The sequence below is a fragment of the Amblyraja radiata genome, chromosome 17 (assembly GCF_010909765.2).
Source record: "Amblyraja radiata isolate CabotCenter1 chromosome 17, sAmbRad1.1.pri, whole genome shotgun sequence".
In the NCBI taxonomy this organism is placed as follows: domain Eukaryota; kingdom Metazoa; phylum Chordata; class Chondrichthyes; order Rajiformes; family Rajidae; genus Amblyraja; species Amblyraja radiata.
Window position 1 is genome coordinate 44,418,543 of NC_045972.1, and position 14,603 is coordinate 44,433,145.

Sequence of the window (14,603 nt, forward strand, 5' to 3'; positions counted from 1 at the left end):
CCGTCTGCCGCCGCTGGCTGCCCGTTCCTGCACGGCTCACCCCCGCCAGCTTTTTTGCAGCTTTGGGTCGTCTTCTGTCCATCCTAGAGGTAAGAAAAACGTAGATCTCTTACCTGTCTTCGCAGGTTTTATACACCAGCCGTTTAGGAGGAACGTCCTTCCTCCATCGAAATGACTCGTGCAATGCGTGTAGCGTAATGACACGCATGCGTCCTAGCGGGGTTCTTCACGTAGTCACTCACGTGACTCCGAAGTAAAATACTGGAGTAAGGCTGTGAAGACCCAGTTTGGCATTCATTTTACTTTTAACCTGGAAGTAAAAGGCAGGAGTTTTGTCTGACAGACTGGTGTCATTCCATTTATGTCCCGTTCCTGCCCTTCAAAAAAACATCCATCAGAGAGTGAGAGAGAGTAAAGAGAGAGAGAGAGACAGAGAGGGACAGAGACAGAGACAGTGACAGAGACAGGCAGAGGTAGAGGCACAGAGGGAGAGACAGAGAGAGAGACAGAGACAGAGAAAGAGACAGAGAGAGAGAGACAGAGACACACACAGAGAGGGACACATATAGAGAGGCGGAGAGAGGGAGGCGGAGAGAGACAGAGAGAGACAGAAAGAGAGACAGAGGCAGAGTTGCTGCCTTACAGCACCAGAGACCCAGGTTCGATCCTGACTGCGGGTTACCTCTGTCCAGAATTTGTACGTTCTTCCCTTGACTGCGTGGGTTTTCTCCGGGTGCTCCAGTTTCCTCCCACATTCCAAAGACGTACAAGCTCGGAGGTTAATTGGCTTTGTTTTTTTTTTAATTGTATAATTGTCCCAAAGTGTGGAGGACAGTATTAGTGTACAGGGTGATGGATGGCTGGCACAGACTCTGTGGGCAGAAGGGCCTGTTTCCGCGCTGCATCTCTGAAGTCCAAAAGTAAAGTGCCTCTAATGATGTTATTTACTTGTATCTGCTCTCCCCTCAACCTCTTGAATTCCAGAGAAACTAATCCATATCTAACCCCTCCTTGCAAGAGAATGCCCTCTAGTCCAGAACACAGCAATGTAAAGTTAATCGGCACTTTTTTCCAGCTGGTAACTTTGACTTATATGGTAACTAATATCAACCTCAGTTACCAAAATCAGAAGATTGTGACAAGACTTATTGCAAAGGAAGCACTTAGTTTATGTATGTACATGCCCACAACATTTTATTTTGGTCAGATTTGCAGAAATGCTAAATATTACGTTTTCTCAGCCGTTCATTTTCATATCGTAGATATCTTGTTTATAACAATGTTAAATATTTGCAGTGAATTAAACACTTTCCCTGGGGGGTAGAGGGTGGGGGGGTATTTACAGGTAATTGCCTGACTGCAGTGCAATTTTAGAATCCAGACTTTGCTGATTAATATTTATAAATGATTCACAAACTGGTCATTTTAAGACTCCTCGCCCACCAACCACAAAGCTGATTGATGTTTATATCATGGAGTCATCGAATATGCTCACTCCAGTTAAACAGGCCACACACATTTAATCCCTTTAGTGGTTTTTAATATGTTTACAGTGAAAAGATGATCTTAAGCTCTGGTATCAATACTCAATGGGCTCAGCTGCCCCTGACTTGATGTTGTTTAGAGTTAGCAACGTTATAAATGGATGATATTTTATAGGACACATCGCCTATGAATTCAATCAACATTTTCCTCTTTCACCGTGGGAGATATTTTCCAGGGAGTATATTCAACATTTGGATTTTATTCGCTCAGTATGAGAGGCTGCTGGTTTTCTGCGGTTTTTCTACCTCTTATTTCTGGTGGTGTGGTGACACGCACGGTGGCGCAGCGGTAGAGTTGCTGCTTCACAGCGCCAGAGACACGGGTTGGATCCTGGCTACGGGTGCTGTCTGTACACAGTTTGTACGTTCTTACCCGTGACCTGCGCGGTTTTTCTCCGAGATCTTCGGTTTCCTCCCACACTCGACAGGCGTACGGGTTTGTAGGTTAATTGGCTTGGTCTAGAAAAATGTAAATTGTCCCTAGTGTGTGTGTGCGGGGATCGCTGGTCGGTGTGGATTCGGTGGGCCGAAGAGGAAGTTTCTGCACTGTATCTCTAAACTAAACTAAATACTAAACTAAGAGGCATGTCCTGATCCTGATGCAAACATAATGCTTGGAGTTTCGTTCCTCGAGATCCCTTGATTGTCACAGAAGTGTTTTATTGTCATATGTCCTATGGAAAACTATTTTGCACTGATAGACACAAAGTGCTGGAGGAACTCAGCGGGACAGGCAGCATCTCGGGATTGAAGGAGTGGGTGACGTCTCGGGTCGATGCCCTTCGTCAGACTCGTAACTAGGGAAGCAGAAAAATGTTAAATATAAATCGAGAAGAAAAATCAACAAGAACGCTGCATGTAAAACATAAGGTGGTGCAGCCGGCAATGGGAGCAACGAGTCACGATAGAGTCAAGAGTGTTTTATTGTCTTATGTACTAGATAGAACAATGACGTTCTTACTTGCAGCAGCACAACAGAATATGTAAACATCGTACACTGTAAACAATATAATCAAAGAGAGAGAGAAAAATGTGCAGTGTGTGTAAATATACACATACACACAAATACAGATATATACAGAGGTCAAATTGTAAAACTGATCTCCCGGTGGCTCAGCACTTCAACTCCCCCGCCCATTCAGGGTGAGGCCCAGCGCAAGTTGGAGGAACAGCACATCATATTTCGCTTGGGCAGTTTACACCCCAGTGGTATGAACATTGACTTCTCTAACTTCAGATACCCCTTGCATTCTCTCTCTATCCCCTTCCCCTTCCAAGTTCTCCCACTTACTGTACTGTCTCCGACTACATTGTCTCGCCCCCTCCCCTGATATCAATCTGAAGAAGGGTCTCGATTTTTATAGGAAGGAACTGCAGATGCTGGTTTAAACCGAAGATAGACACAAAATGCTGGAGTAACTCGGCGGGATAGGCAGCATCTCCGGAGAGAAGGAATGGGTGGCGTTTCGGATCGAGACCCTTCTTCAGATATATATATCTATATATATATACACACACACACTCACACACACACACGTATACACACAAAAATAATAGTGCAATAATAACTAACTAGTTTTTGTAGTTCAGAGCTTATTTGAGGTTGTCGTGTTTAATAGCCGAATGGCTGTAGGGAAGAAGCTGTTCCTGAACCTGAATGAGTTTAAAGTGGCAATACATTGCCTGAGAAGCATAAGGTGAGGCTCGGGAGACCAAGATGCTGGAATCTTGATCGGAATACGGTGCGGGAGAAATTCACCGGCTCAGGCAGCATTTGTGGATTGAATGGATCAGTCTGAAGAAGAGTCCTGACCCGGAATGTCGCCTGCCCATTCCCTCCACAGATGCTGCCTGACCCTTTGAGTACCTCCAGCATTCGGTGTTCTGAGAAGCAAGTATACCTTAAAGTTGGTAGCTATTCCACCAGTTTTCCGACAGCTTCTACATATATTATACATGGTTTAGCAATAAGAAGTAGGAACCATAGATGTAGGAAGGAACTGCAGATGCAGATTAAACCAAGGAAAGACACAAAATGCTGGAGTAACTCAGCGGGACAGGCAGCATCTCTGGAGAGAAGGAATGGGTGACGTTTCAGATCGAGACCCTTCTTCAGACTAAACTCAATTCAATCTTTCATTCATTTGTTCTATATCAGGCAGCATTCTGGTACAACCTCTGCAACCTTCCCAAAGACACCTCCACGCTTGCCTGCAATGGGGTGACCAGAACTGCACCCAATAGGTCATAAGTGATAGGAGTAGAATTAGACCCTTCAGCCCATCAATTCTTCTCCGCCATTCAGTCATGGCTGATCTATCTCCCCCTCCTAGCCCCATTCTCCTGCGCTCTCCCCATAACCCATGACACCCGTACTAATCAAGAATCTGTCTATCTTTGCCTTAAAGATATCAATTGATGGCCTCCACAGCCTTCTGTGGCAAAGAATTCCACTGATTCACCACCCTCTGACTAAATACATTTCTCCTCATCTCCTTCCTAAAAGAACGTCCTTTAATTCTGAAGCTGTGACCTCTAGTCCTAGGCTCTCCCACTAGTGGAAACATCCTCTCCACATCCACTCTATACAAGCCTTTCACTATTCTGTACTATTCAATGAGATCCCCACTCATTCTTCTAAACTCCAGCGAGTACAGGCCCAGTGCCGACAAACGCTCATCATAGGTCAGTTAACCAAATCCTTCAATACTCCTGTTTAAGAAGGAACTTCATAGCAAAAGGATTTGAGTATAAGAGCAGGGAGGTTCTACTGCAGTTGTACAGAGTCTTGGTGAGACCACACCTGGAGTATTGCATACAGTTTTGGTCTACTAATCTGAGGAAAGACATTCTTGCCATAGAGGGAGTACAGAGAAGGTTCACCAGACTGATTCCTGGGATGGTAGGACTTTCATATGAAGAAAGACTGGATAGACTCGGCTTGTACACGCTGGAATTTAGAAGATTGAGGGGGGATCTTATAGAAACTTACAAAATTCTTAAGGGGTTGGACAGGCTAAATGCAGGAAGATTATTCTCGATGTTGGGGAAGTCCAGAACTATGGGTCACAGTTTAAGGATAAGATGGAAGTCTTTTAGGACCGAGATGAGAAAATCATTTTTCACACAGAGAGTGGAGAATCTGTGGAATTCTCTGCCACAGAAGGTAGTTGAGGCCAGTTCATTGGCTATATTTAAGAGGGAGTTAGATGTGGCCCTTGTGGCTAAAGGGATCAGGGGGTATGGAGAGAAGGCAGGGATGGGATACTGAGTTGGATGATCAGCCATGATCATATTGAATGGCGGTGCAGGCTCGAAGGGCCGAATGGCCTACTCCTGCACCTATTTTCTATGTTTCTATGTTTCTAACTGCAGATGCTGGAAAATCGAATGTACATAAAAATGCTGGAGAAACTCAGCGGGTGCAGCAGCATCTATGGAGCGAAGGAGATAGGTGACGGAAACGTTGCCTATTTCCTTCGCTCCATAGATGCTGCTGCACCCGCTGAGTTTCTACAGCATTTTTGTGTACCTTCAATACTCCTAATGCAATTGAACCAAAGTCCTATAAAGCATTTTTTCCCAACAATCCTTTCCTGTTATTGAATGCGTGTCAAGACTAATCAACAGCTAAATAAGATATCATTGAATTAAAAAATGATTCCAACATCAATGCAATAAACTGCCTCCATATATTTGGAAAGGTTAAACAAATAATTTGGCAGAAATATATCTGCTTATATTAAAATAACTGAAATCAATGTTTTCTAAATAAGTGAGTTGAAGTGAAATTCAGAAAATAAGCTGAACGGTCTGTGGATTGCAATAGATTTAAAATGCAAGTTCAGGAGTTCTGTACACCTAGACTCAGACCTTATCTTACTAACTCCACTTGTGTAGTCCCTATTATAGAGTCATACAGTGTGGAAACAGGCCCTTCGGCCCAACTTGCCCAAGCCAACCGACATGCCCTATCTACACTAGTCCCACCTGCCCGCATTTGGCCCATATCACTCCAAACCCATCCTATCCATGTACCCAGGTAGACAAAAGTGCTGGAGAAACTCAGCGGGTGCAGCAGCATCTATGGAGCGAAGGAAATAGGCAACGTTTTGGGACGAAACGTTGCCTATTTCCTTCGCTCCATAGATGCTGCTGCACCCGCTGAGTTTCTCCAGCACTTTTGTCTACCATGTACAATTTATACCTACACCAAGCCGATCAACCTACAAACCTGTACGTCTTTGGAGTGTAGAAGGGGCACAAAGATCTCGGAGAAAACCCACGCAGGTCACGGGGAGAACATGCAAACTCCGTACAGACAAGCACCCGTAGTCGGGTGAGTTTCTCCAGCACTTTTGTCTACCTTCGATTTTCCAGCATCTGCAGTTCCATCTTAAACACTACCCATATCTGAAGAAGGGTCTCGACCCGAAACGTCACCTATTATTTTTCTCCAGCGATGCTGCTGGACCCGCAGAGTTACTCCAGCTTTTTGTGTCCATCTAGCCACATTGAGGAATGGATTCACAGAGCTAACTTGACTTCAACCAGTGGTAGTGAACCCAATATGCTTCAGGAGGGATTGCCGGGCTGCGGAGAAGAAAAATAAAGATGAAGTTAGAGGTGTCCGTTCATTCCATCTAAACCTACCTGATCTCCCGGTTGCTAAACACTTGAACTCCCCCTCCCATTCCCACAATGACCTTTCTGTCTTGAGCCTCCTCCATTGTCAGAGTGAGGCCCAGCGCAAATTGGAGGAACAGCACCTCATATTTTGCTTAGGCAGCTTACACCCCAGCGGTATGAACATTGACTTCTCTAACTTCAAATAGCCCTTCCTTTCCCTCTCTCTCCATCCTTCTCCCACCAGTCTGACTGTCCATGATTTCATTTTATCTCTGTTTGCTTTGTTGTCACCATTTCCTGATCTATTCTACATTTCACTTGATCTACGTCTCTTTTGATGTCTCATTTTTACACCTTTCCCTTCCTTATCTCTGTGTCTGAAGAAGGGTCTCAACCCAAAACGCCACACATTCCTTCTATCCAGAGGTGTGCGTTGGGTCTCACTCTGACAATGGAGGAGGCCCAGGACAGAAAGGTCAGGGTGGGAAGATAGGCACAAAGGGCTGGGGTAGCTCAGCGGGAGAGGGAGTGTCTCTGGAGAGAAAGAATGGGTGATGCTTCGGGTCGAGACACTTCTTCAGACATTCTTCACTCTAAAGAAGGGTCTCGATCATGATGCTTCAGCCATTCCTTCTCTCCAGAGATGCTGCCTGTCCCGACGAGTTACTCCAGCATTTTGTGTCCACCTTCAGTTAAATTATTTGATACATGATTACAATCGATTTGCAGTGTGTAGTTCGATGGCAAGGAATGACGTTTGGTGCAAGGTAAAGCCAGCAAAGTCTGATCGAGGATAGTCCGAGGGTCATCAAAGCGTCTCCTGACTGACTCTCCTGTGAGGAAGGTTTTGTTTCATGGTACATATTTCCTGCAACGTGCCTAGTGATCAACACAAAATAAAACAGCTGTAACAGCTCGGGGCTTTGTTAAGCATGATGCTGTACACCAGCCAATTTTCCATCTGCAAAAATGTGTGTGATTTAACCCTGAATAATTCAACAAAGTCTCCAACAACAGACTGTGACATTAAAAAGAGCCTTAGTACATTTTCACAACTCGATTGCTGCTTCATTTTACCAAACTTAAAAAAACAAAATGTGCCAAGTTCTTCTGTGGCCCGAAAGGATTTTCTCCTTTGAGGGACCTACTGATTTCAGACGAAAGACTCACTGCCATCTGTTTAGATTCTTTACGTTTCAACATGTTTTGTGGAATTTTATTGCAAGCAAGCAAGAGATTTTGGACAGTATTATTTATTGTGCATTTAGTTGGAACAAACATAGAGATTGCAACAAAGGCGCCTGGCGTAACTGTGGCCATCATTGTCCTTTAATTGTGGGAGAGTCCAGGACCAGAGGCCCATCGTCACCTATCCATGTTCTCCAGAGATGCTGCCTGACCCATGGAGTTACTTCAGCACTTTGTGTTCTTTCGTGTATTAACCAGCATCTGCAGTGCATTGTTTCTCCAGTGTGATTTCTGCATCAGACATCCAATTCTTGGATAGACACAAAAAATGCCAGACGTCAGAGTCTGAAGCAGGGTCTTGACCTAAAAGCGGCTGAAGAAGGATCTCGACCCGAAACGTCACCCATTCCTTTGCTGAGATGCTGCCTGTCCCGCTGAGTTGCTCCAGCTTTTTGTGTCTATTCCAGTGTCCATTTTACACTAGCTTGTGTAAACCAGCATCAGCAGAACTTTCCTACACATCTAATTCCTGGAATAATTGGGATATTAGCTACATAATCGACCTCGTATGATTGCACTAAAAACCTTGCTTCATGTAGACCACGTGTTGGAGTCTAGAGGCGCAGGAAACTGCAGATGCTGGAATTTTCAAGGCTTCAAGGTCAGTTGATTGTCACGTGTACCAATTAAGGTACAGTGAAATTCAAATTACCATACAGCCATGCTAAAAAAACACACCAAGACACACAACTACATAAAAGTTAACATAAACATCCACCACAGGGGATTCCCCACGTTTCCTCACTGTGATGGAAGGCAATAAAGTCCAAACTTCTTCCTCTTTTATTCTCCGGGGCAGTCGGGGCAGTTGAACAATCCGCAGCCAGCGGTCGAAGCTCCCGCGTCGGGGCGATCGAAGCCTCCGCAGTCACCCGCGGTGGAGCTCTCGAAGTCGGTTTCCAGCAAAGGCCGCCAACTCCTCGATGTTAGGCCGCAGTGCGGACAGAGATACGATATGGAAAAAAAATCGCATCTCCGTCGAGGTAAGAGATTAGAAAACGTTTCCCCCAACCCCCCCCCCCCCCCCCCTCCCCACCCCCCACATAAAACAATCTAAAGAACACTAAAAATATACATTTAATACATACTTCTTCTTCTTCTTTCGTGTGGCATGCACAGCCTAAAGTTGTTGGACAACTTGTCCTAATTGATCTTCCGTTTGTGCAAGTCGAGTTGATTGCATTAGTCGAAACAGGGCGGACCACGTGAAGGTTGCAATCTCCCACCCCATTTAATACATGCAAACAAACGACAATGAAGGAAGGGACAGACAGACTGTTGGCGAGGCAGCCATTGCTGGCGCCACCCGGTGGTTTGATCATGAACAATAAACAAACCATTGGAGGATTTCGGAGATAGACACAAAGTGCTGGAGTAACTCAGAGGATCAGGCGGCATCTCTGGAGAAAAAGGATGGGTGATATTTTGGATCGGGAAAACTTCCTCAAACCGAAAGTCAGGGATGGGGGGGGGGGGAGAGATGTAGAGGCGGAGGCAAGAAAAGACCAGAACCAGACTCAAGGCCGGCCGCAAATGACTTCAGGCATGGCGGTGCCTGGGAGGTCCACCGTTGGCTAAGGAAGGTGTGATCTTCAGAGAGAAACAATGTGGAGAGCTGTGGAACTGGCAAAACAACTCGACAGGAGGACGGAAGGGGGAGTGGAGGGGAGTCTGAGTTGAAGTTACTTTAAATTGGAGAATTCAATGTTGGGTTGAAAACTTCCTAAGCAAAATATGAGGTGCTGTTCCTCCAATTTGCATTTGGCTTCACTCTGGAATTCTTGCATTGAGAAGTTGGGCAGCATCTATCCAAGGAAATGGATCGAGGATGTTTCAGGTGAGGATTCTGGCTCTCAGGTTTACTTCTTTTGAAATCAATGAATTGCTTTTTGGAAATGGAATATGGTGCATTATCATGCCTGCATGACATAAATGAGATTTGGACAGGTTCATGGGTAGGACAGGTTTGTAGAGATGTGGGCCAACGCAGGCAGGAGGGACTAATGTAGATGGGACAATAGACAATAGGTTTAGGAGTAGGCCATTCGGAGCCTTCGAGTCAGCACCGCCATTCAATGTGATCGTGGCTGATCATTCCCAATCAGTACCCCGTTCCTGCCTTCTCCCCATATCCCCTGACTCCGCGATCTTTAAGAGCCCTATCTAGCTCTCTCTTGAAAACCTGCCATCCAGAGAACCTGCCTCCACCGCCCTCTGAGGCAGAGAATTCCACAGACTCACAACTCTCTGTGAGAAAAAGTGTTTCCTCGTCTCCGTTCTAAATGGCCGACCCCTTTTTCTTAAACTGTGGCCCCTGGTTCTGGATTCCCCCAACATCGGGAACATGTTTCCTGCCTCTAGCGTGTCCAAACCCTTAACAATCTTATATGTTTCAATGAGATCCCCTCTCATCCATGTTGGGTGGTATTGGGTAAGTTGGGCCGTAGGGGCTTATTTCCACATTCTAAGACTCAATGACCAAGAATCAATTACAGAATTTCTGCTCTGGGTTGAAAAGCAACAATCAAAATTAGATTAGTCAGGTTACAGATCAATTCTTGTGCCTGTGAATATTTGTACTGATTGACTAAGGTGAAATCTTGAAATCTTGAAACTGCACAGAGAGGGCTGCAATAGGAACTTGCCAACACCAACATGTGGAAATATGGCACAGTTTTATTAACGCAGCTGAATTTGGTATTGTCAACAAAATCTATTGTGTTTTATCCAAGACGACCAATGGTTCGGTATGAACATTGACTTCTCCAATTTCAGGTACTCCTTGCTTTCTCCCTCTTTCCCCTCCCCTTCCCAGCTCTCCCACAGCCTCCGCCTCTTCCTTTCTTCTTCCCGCCCCCCCCACCCCTCCACCCCCACATCAGTCTGAAGAAAGGTCTCGACCCGAAACTGTCACCTGTTCCTTTGCACTATAGATGCTGCCTCACCCGCTGTGTTTCTCCAGCATTTTTATCTACCTATGCTTCAACAGAACTTTATTTGTCGCATATGTAGTTTTACAGTGAAATTCTTTTTGCATATATTACACATGCGGGCGCCAACGTTATTGGCGCCATTTTCCAAAGTCCGGTCGCACCGCGCGCTCGATGTACTGGAGCATTTCCCGCGAACCGCGTCCCTCTCCTCTCCCCTCCTCTCCTCACCCGGCCATCTTTGTTGTTCTGAGGGCGCCCCCTGCAGCCGACCTTGAAGCCTGCAGCTGTAAGCATTACCCCGGTTCACCCTCCCACCCAAAGAGCCTATAGCGGAGCAAGATAGACCACTCCTGCTAAATGCAATGGGTTGACGTGTAGTACGCAACGGAACGGAACGTGGGCCTTTTTTTCATCCATTTCCGTAACCGGACCCGACCAGACCTGACCTGACTCGCAGTGTAATCAACGTTGCGGGGGAACAGTTTGTGTTAATAAATTAAAATTCTGAAAATGAGCAGAGGATTTTTACCAAATAACTTTTATTTTTACGAGGATGCTTCCGTAACCGGCTTCCGTGTCCGCACTAGTATCCAATGGGATCTTTGGTGCGGAGACGGAAGCTGGTTACGGAAATGGAGCCGAAAATTACCCATGAATCTGCCCATGACCGTACTACGTCTTTTTCGTCGAGTGTCTTGCTCGCTGTAGGATCTTTGCTCCTACCGGCCCCCGCTCCTCGTTTCCAACATCTCCAGCTCCCTACCAGTTACGCCGACCCATCGACCAACGAGCGATCGTGTGGGTCCTGCCGTCACGTTGGGCGGGTTCCTCCGACTGAGCTTTTGGGTCTTCTGAGCATGCATCGAGCGATGACCTGAGGAATTTGAACTCAAATAATCGGCAATGATTTAAAAAAAAATATTGCACTATTTAGATTTACACTGGATAAACGAAACAACATCTGATGTATATTAAAAAATCAGGCCCTTCGGCTCAACTTGCCCACGCCGACCAACAAGCCCCATCTACACTAGTCCCGCCTGCCCGCGTTAGGCCCATCTCCCTCTAAACCTGTCCTCTCCATGGCCTGCTACTGTTGTATGAAAGAACTGCAGATGCTGGTTTAACACCGAAGATAGACACACAATGCTGGAGTAACTCAGCGGGACAGGCCGCATCTCTGGACAGAAGGAATGGGTGACGTTTCAGGTCGAGACCCTTCTTCAGAAGAGATGCTGCCTATCCCGCTGAGTTGCTCCACCATTTTGTGCCTATTTGCCTGCTACTGTTTATGTGCAAAGGAAAATAAATATATAACTTTAAGTTGCTTTCACGTGTAACAATAAAAGTTACATTTTCAACTTGAGGTCACATCCAGTTTTATAGATGGAGACTAAATCAGCCATTTTAAACCAGCATATAAATGAAAAAAACGTACTTATGCACTCGATTCTGGGTATTAATATTGTATGAAATTTTCCAATCTTTAGTGAATATGACTGGGTCTCACTAAATACTGGAAAAACTCAGTGGGGGCAGGCGGCATCTTTGAAAAGCAAAAACAAAGTTGAATGACTGAATGAACACTTTATTGCCATGTGTTCATGTCACAGTCAAATTCTTTGCTTGCATCCTAAAAGGTATGCGAATAGTCGCTACATAGAGGGTGCTTACAGTTGCAAAGTGTCCGTGCCAGGTCCTGTTTGTTCTCCTCCCCCCCCCCCCCCCCCCCCATTTGGTGAAATAGTGGGCCTGATTGCCCCCGTCGCTGACCTCTCGGATTGGGTCTCGACCATGGTCGCAGCAACAAAAAAGACTAAGGATGAAATAGGGATTTGCATCAATCCTAAGGATTTTAACACCACTTCTGACACCACGTTGAAAGGATGGCCAGACTCACACATCGTGATTAGAATCCATAGTCTTTATTAGCAACTCTGCAGGAGAAACACAACGGTGCTTTCTTTAAGCATGCTTATTACGAATCTACTAGAGAGTGAGAGAGAGAGAGAGAGAGAGAGCATTCTAATAAGCTTCTGGGCAGAGCCTCAGTATGAGTGACACTAATCTACCCCCTCTCCCCCCAGGCCGAGCCCTCCTTTGTTCCTTACCTCGGTAGCGGAGTCCTCACTTCCACGTGGTTTGTCCTCATCCGCCATCATCGACCGCCACGCCGACCTCTCCACTACCGCCGCCGGGTCCCCTCCGTGGCGCCAACCCCGGCCCCAGCCGTGGGCCCCATCGACCCAGGGGCCGATGTCTAGCATTTTCACAGCATCTTGTATTAACGCAATGTACTGTGCAGTCAATGAATCCCAGCCACTGTGTGGCCACTGCTTTAAGCCAGGAAACATAGAGAAAGGGACTTGGACCTCATGTGAACCGAATGGTAATGTTCCAGCGACCACTCGCCAATCTAGATTTGAACTCTCATGTGGAGAATGTGAAGATAATGTTTTAATTAATTTAGTGGGCCTGGACCCGCTTCTAGTGGGATGCGGGGTGGGAACCTCATTGAAACTTACCGAATAGTGAAAGGCGTGGATAGAGTGGATGTGGAGAGGATGTTTGCACTAGTGGAAGAGTCTAGGACCAGAGGCCACAGCCACAGAAGGAGATGAGGAGGAATTTATTTAGTTAGAGGGCGGTGAATCAGTGGAATCCTTTGCCACAGAGGGCTGTGGAGGGAAGGTCAATTGATTAGTGCGGGTGTCAGGGGTTATGGAGATAAGGCAGGTGAATGGGGTTGACCAGCCATGATTGAATGGCACATTGGACCTGATAGGCCTAATGGCCTAATTCTGCACCTATGACCGATGAACCTACTTGCGGGTCCACCACCGATTTTCCGGCAACTGGTGGTCCGGCACGTCTTTTAATCTGGACAAAATCCCGAGAGCGCACTTGGAATCTCCCCCCCCCCCCTCCCCCTCAGGGAAGTCCCCCCCATTAATGTGGCGCCCAGGCCGGGTGAAGCGGCCAATCTCGACCACATCGGGACTTCCGCGGCCGATCTGCGGGTCGAATTTGCCCCCCTGCGGCCGGGGCTATGGATCTCCGGCCCGGCCAGAGCCGCCAGATCCGTTCCCATCGCCGACTTCCGAGGCCGGTGTTTCGAGTCAGCGACCTCGGCTGGTCCGGCAAAACGGATAATATGGCAAGGCTCCGGAACCAACGGTGCTGGTAAATGGGTGGTGGACTCGCACCATCTGCCTTGTGCCAACAATTCTCAATGAGTCATAGGGTCGTACAGTGTGGAAACAGGCCCAACTAGCCCACACGGACCAACATGTCCCATCTACACTTGTCCCTACTGCCTGAATTGGCCCACATCATTCTAAACCTGTCCTATCCATGTACCTGTCCAAATGTTTCTTCAATGATGCGAACATCCCTGCCTCAATTACCTCTTCCGGCAGCTCGTTCCATACACCCACCTCTCATAGTGTGGTGAAAAAAAAGTTGCCCCTCATGTTCTTATAAATCTTACCCCTCCCCTCACCTATGCCCTCTGGTTCTTGATTCCCCCACTCTGGGCAAAAGACTCTGTGCATCTACCCGATCTATTCCTCTCATGACCTTATACACCTCTATAAGATCAGCCCTCATCCTCCAGCGCTCCAAGGGGTAGAGTCCCATGACTCAGCATTTTAACGTACATGATTTGAATTACATTTACACACACTTACTTTTTTCAAAGGTTAACGTGAAAAGTTGTTGCAAAGGAATGCAGATTTGACTTATCTTGCATCGGTTCCAGAAGGTTTCAGTATTAAGCTGAAAAGGGAAACACAAAGTGCTGGAGTAACGCAGTGGGTCAGGCAGCATCACTGGAGAACATGGATACGTGAACATGACAGTGAGCCGCTGTCAGTCTGGCGAAGGGTTCCGACCCAGAAACGCCTCCCATCCTTTTACTCCAGCGATCCTTCCCGACCTGCTGAGTTACTACGGCACTTGGCACGGCGGTGCAGCGGTAGAGTTGCTGCCTTACACCGCTTGCAGCGCCAGAGACTAAGGTTCGATCCCGTCCACGGCTGCTGTCTGTACGGAGTTTGTACGTTCTCCCCGTGATCCACGTGGGCTTTCTCCCAGATCTTCAGCTTCCTCCCACACTCCAAAGACGTACAGGTTTGTAGGTTGATTGGCTTGGTCTAAATGTAAATTGTCCCTAGTGGGTGTAGGGTAGTATTAGTGTGCGGGGATCGCTGGTTGGTGTGGACTCGGTGGGCCGAAGGGCCTGTATCGC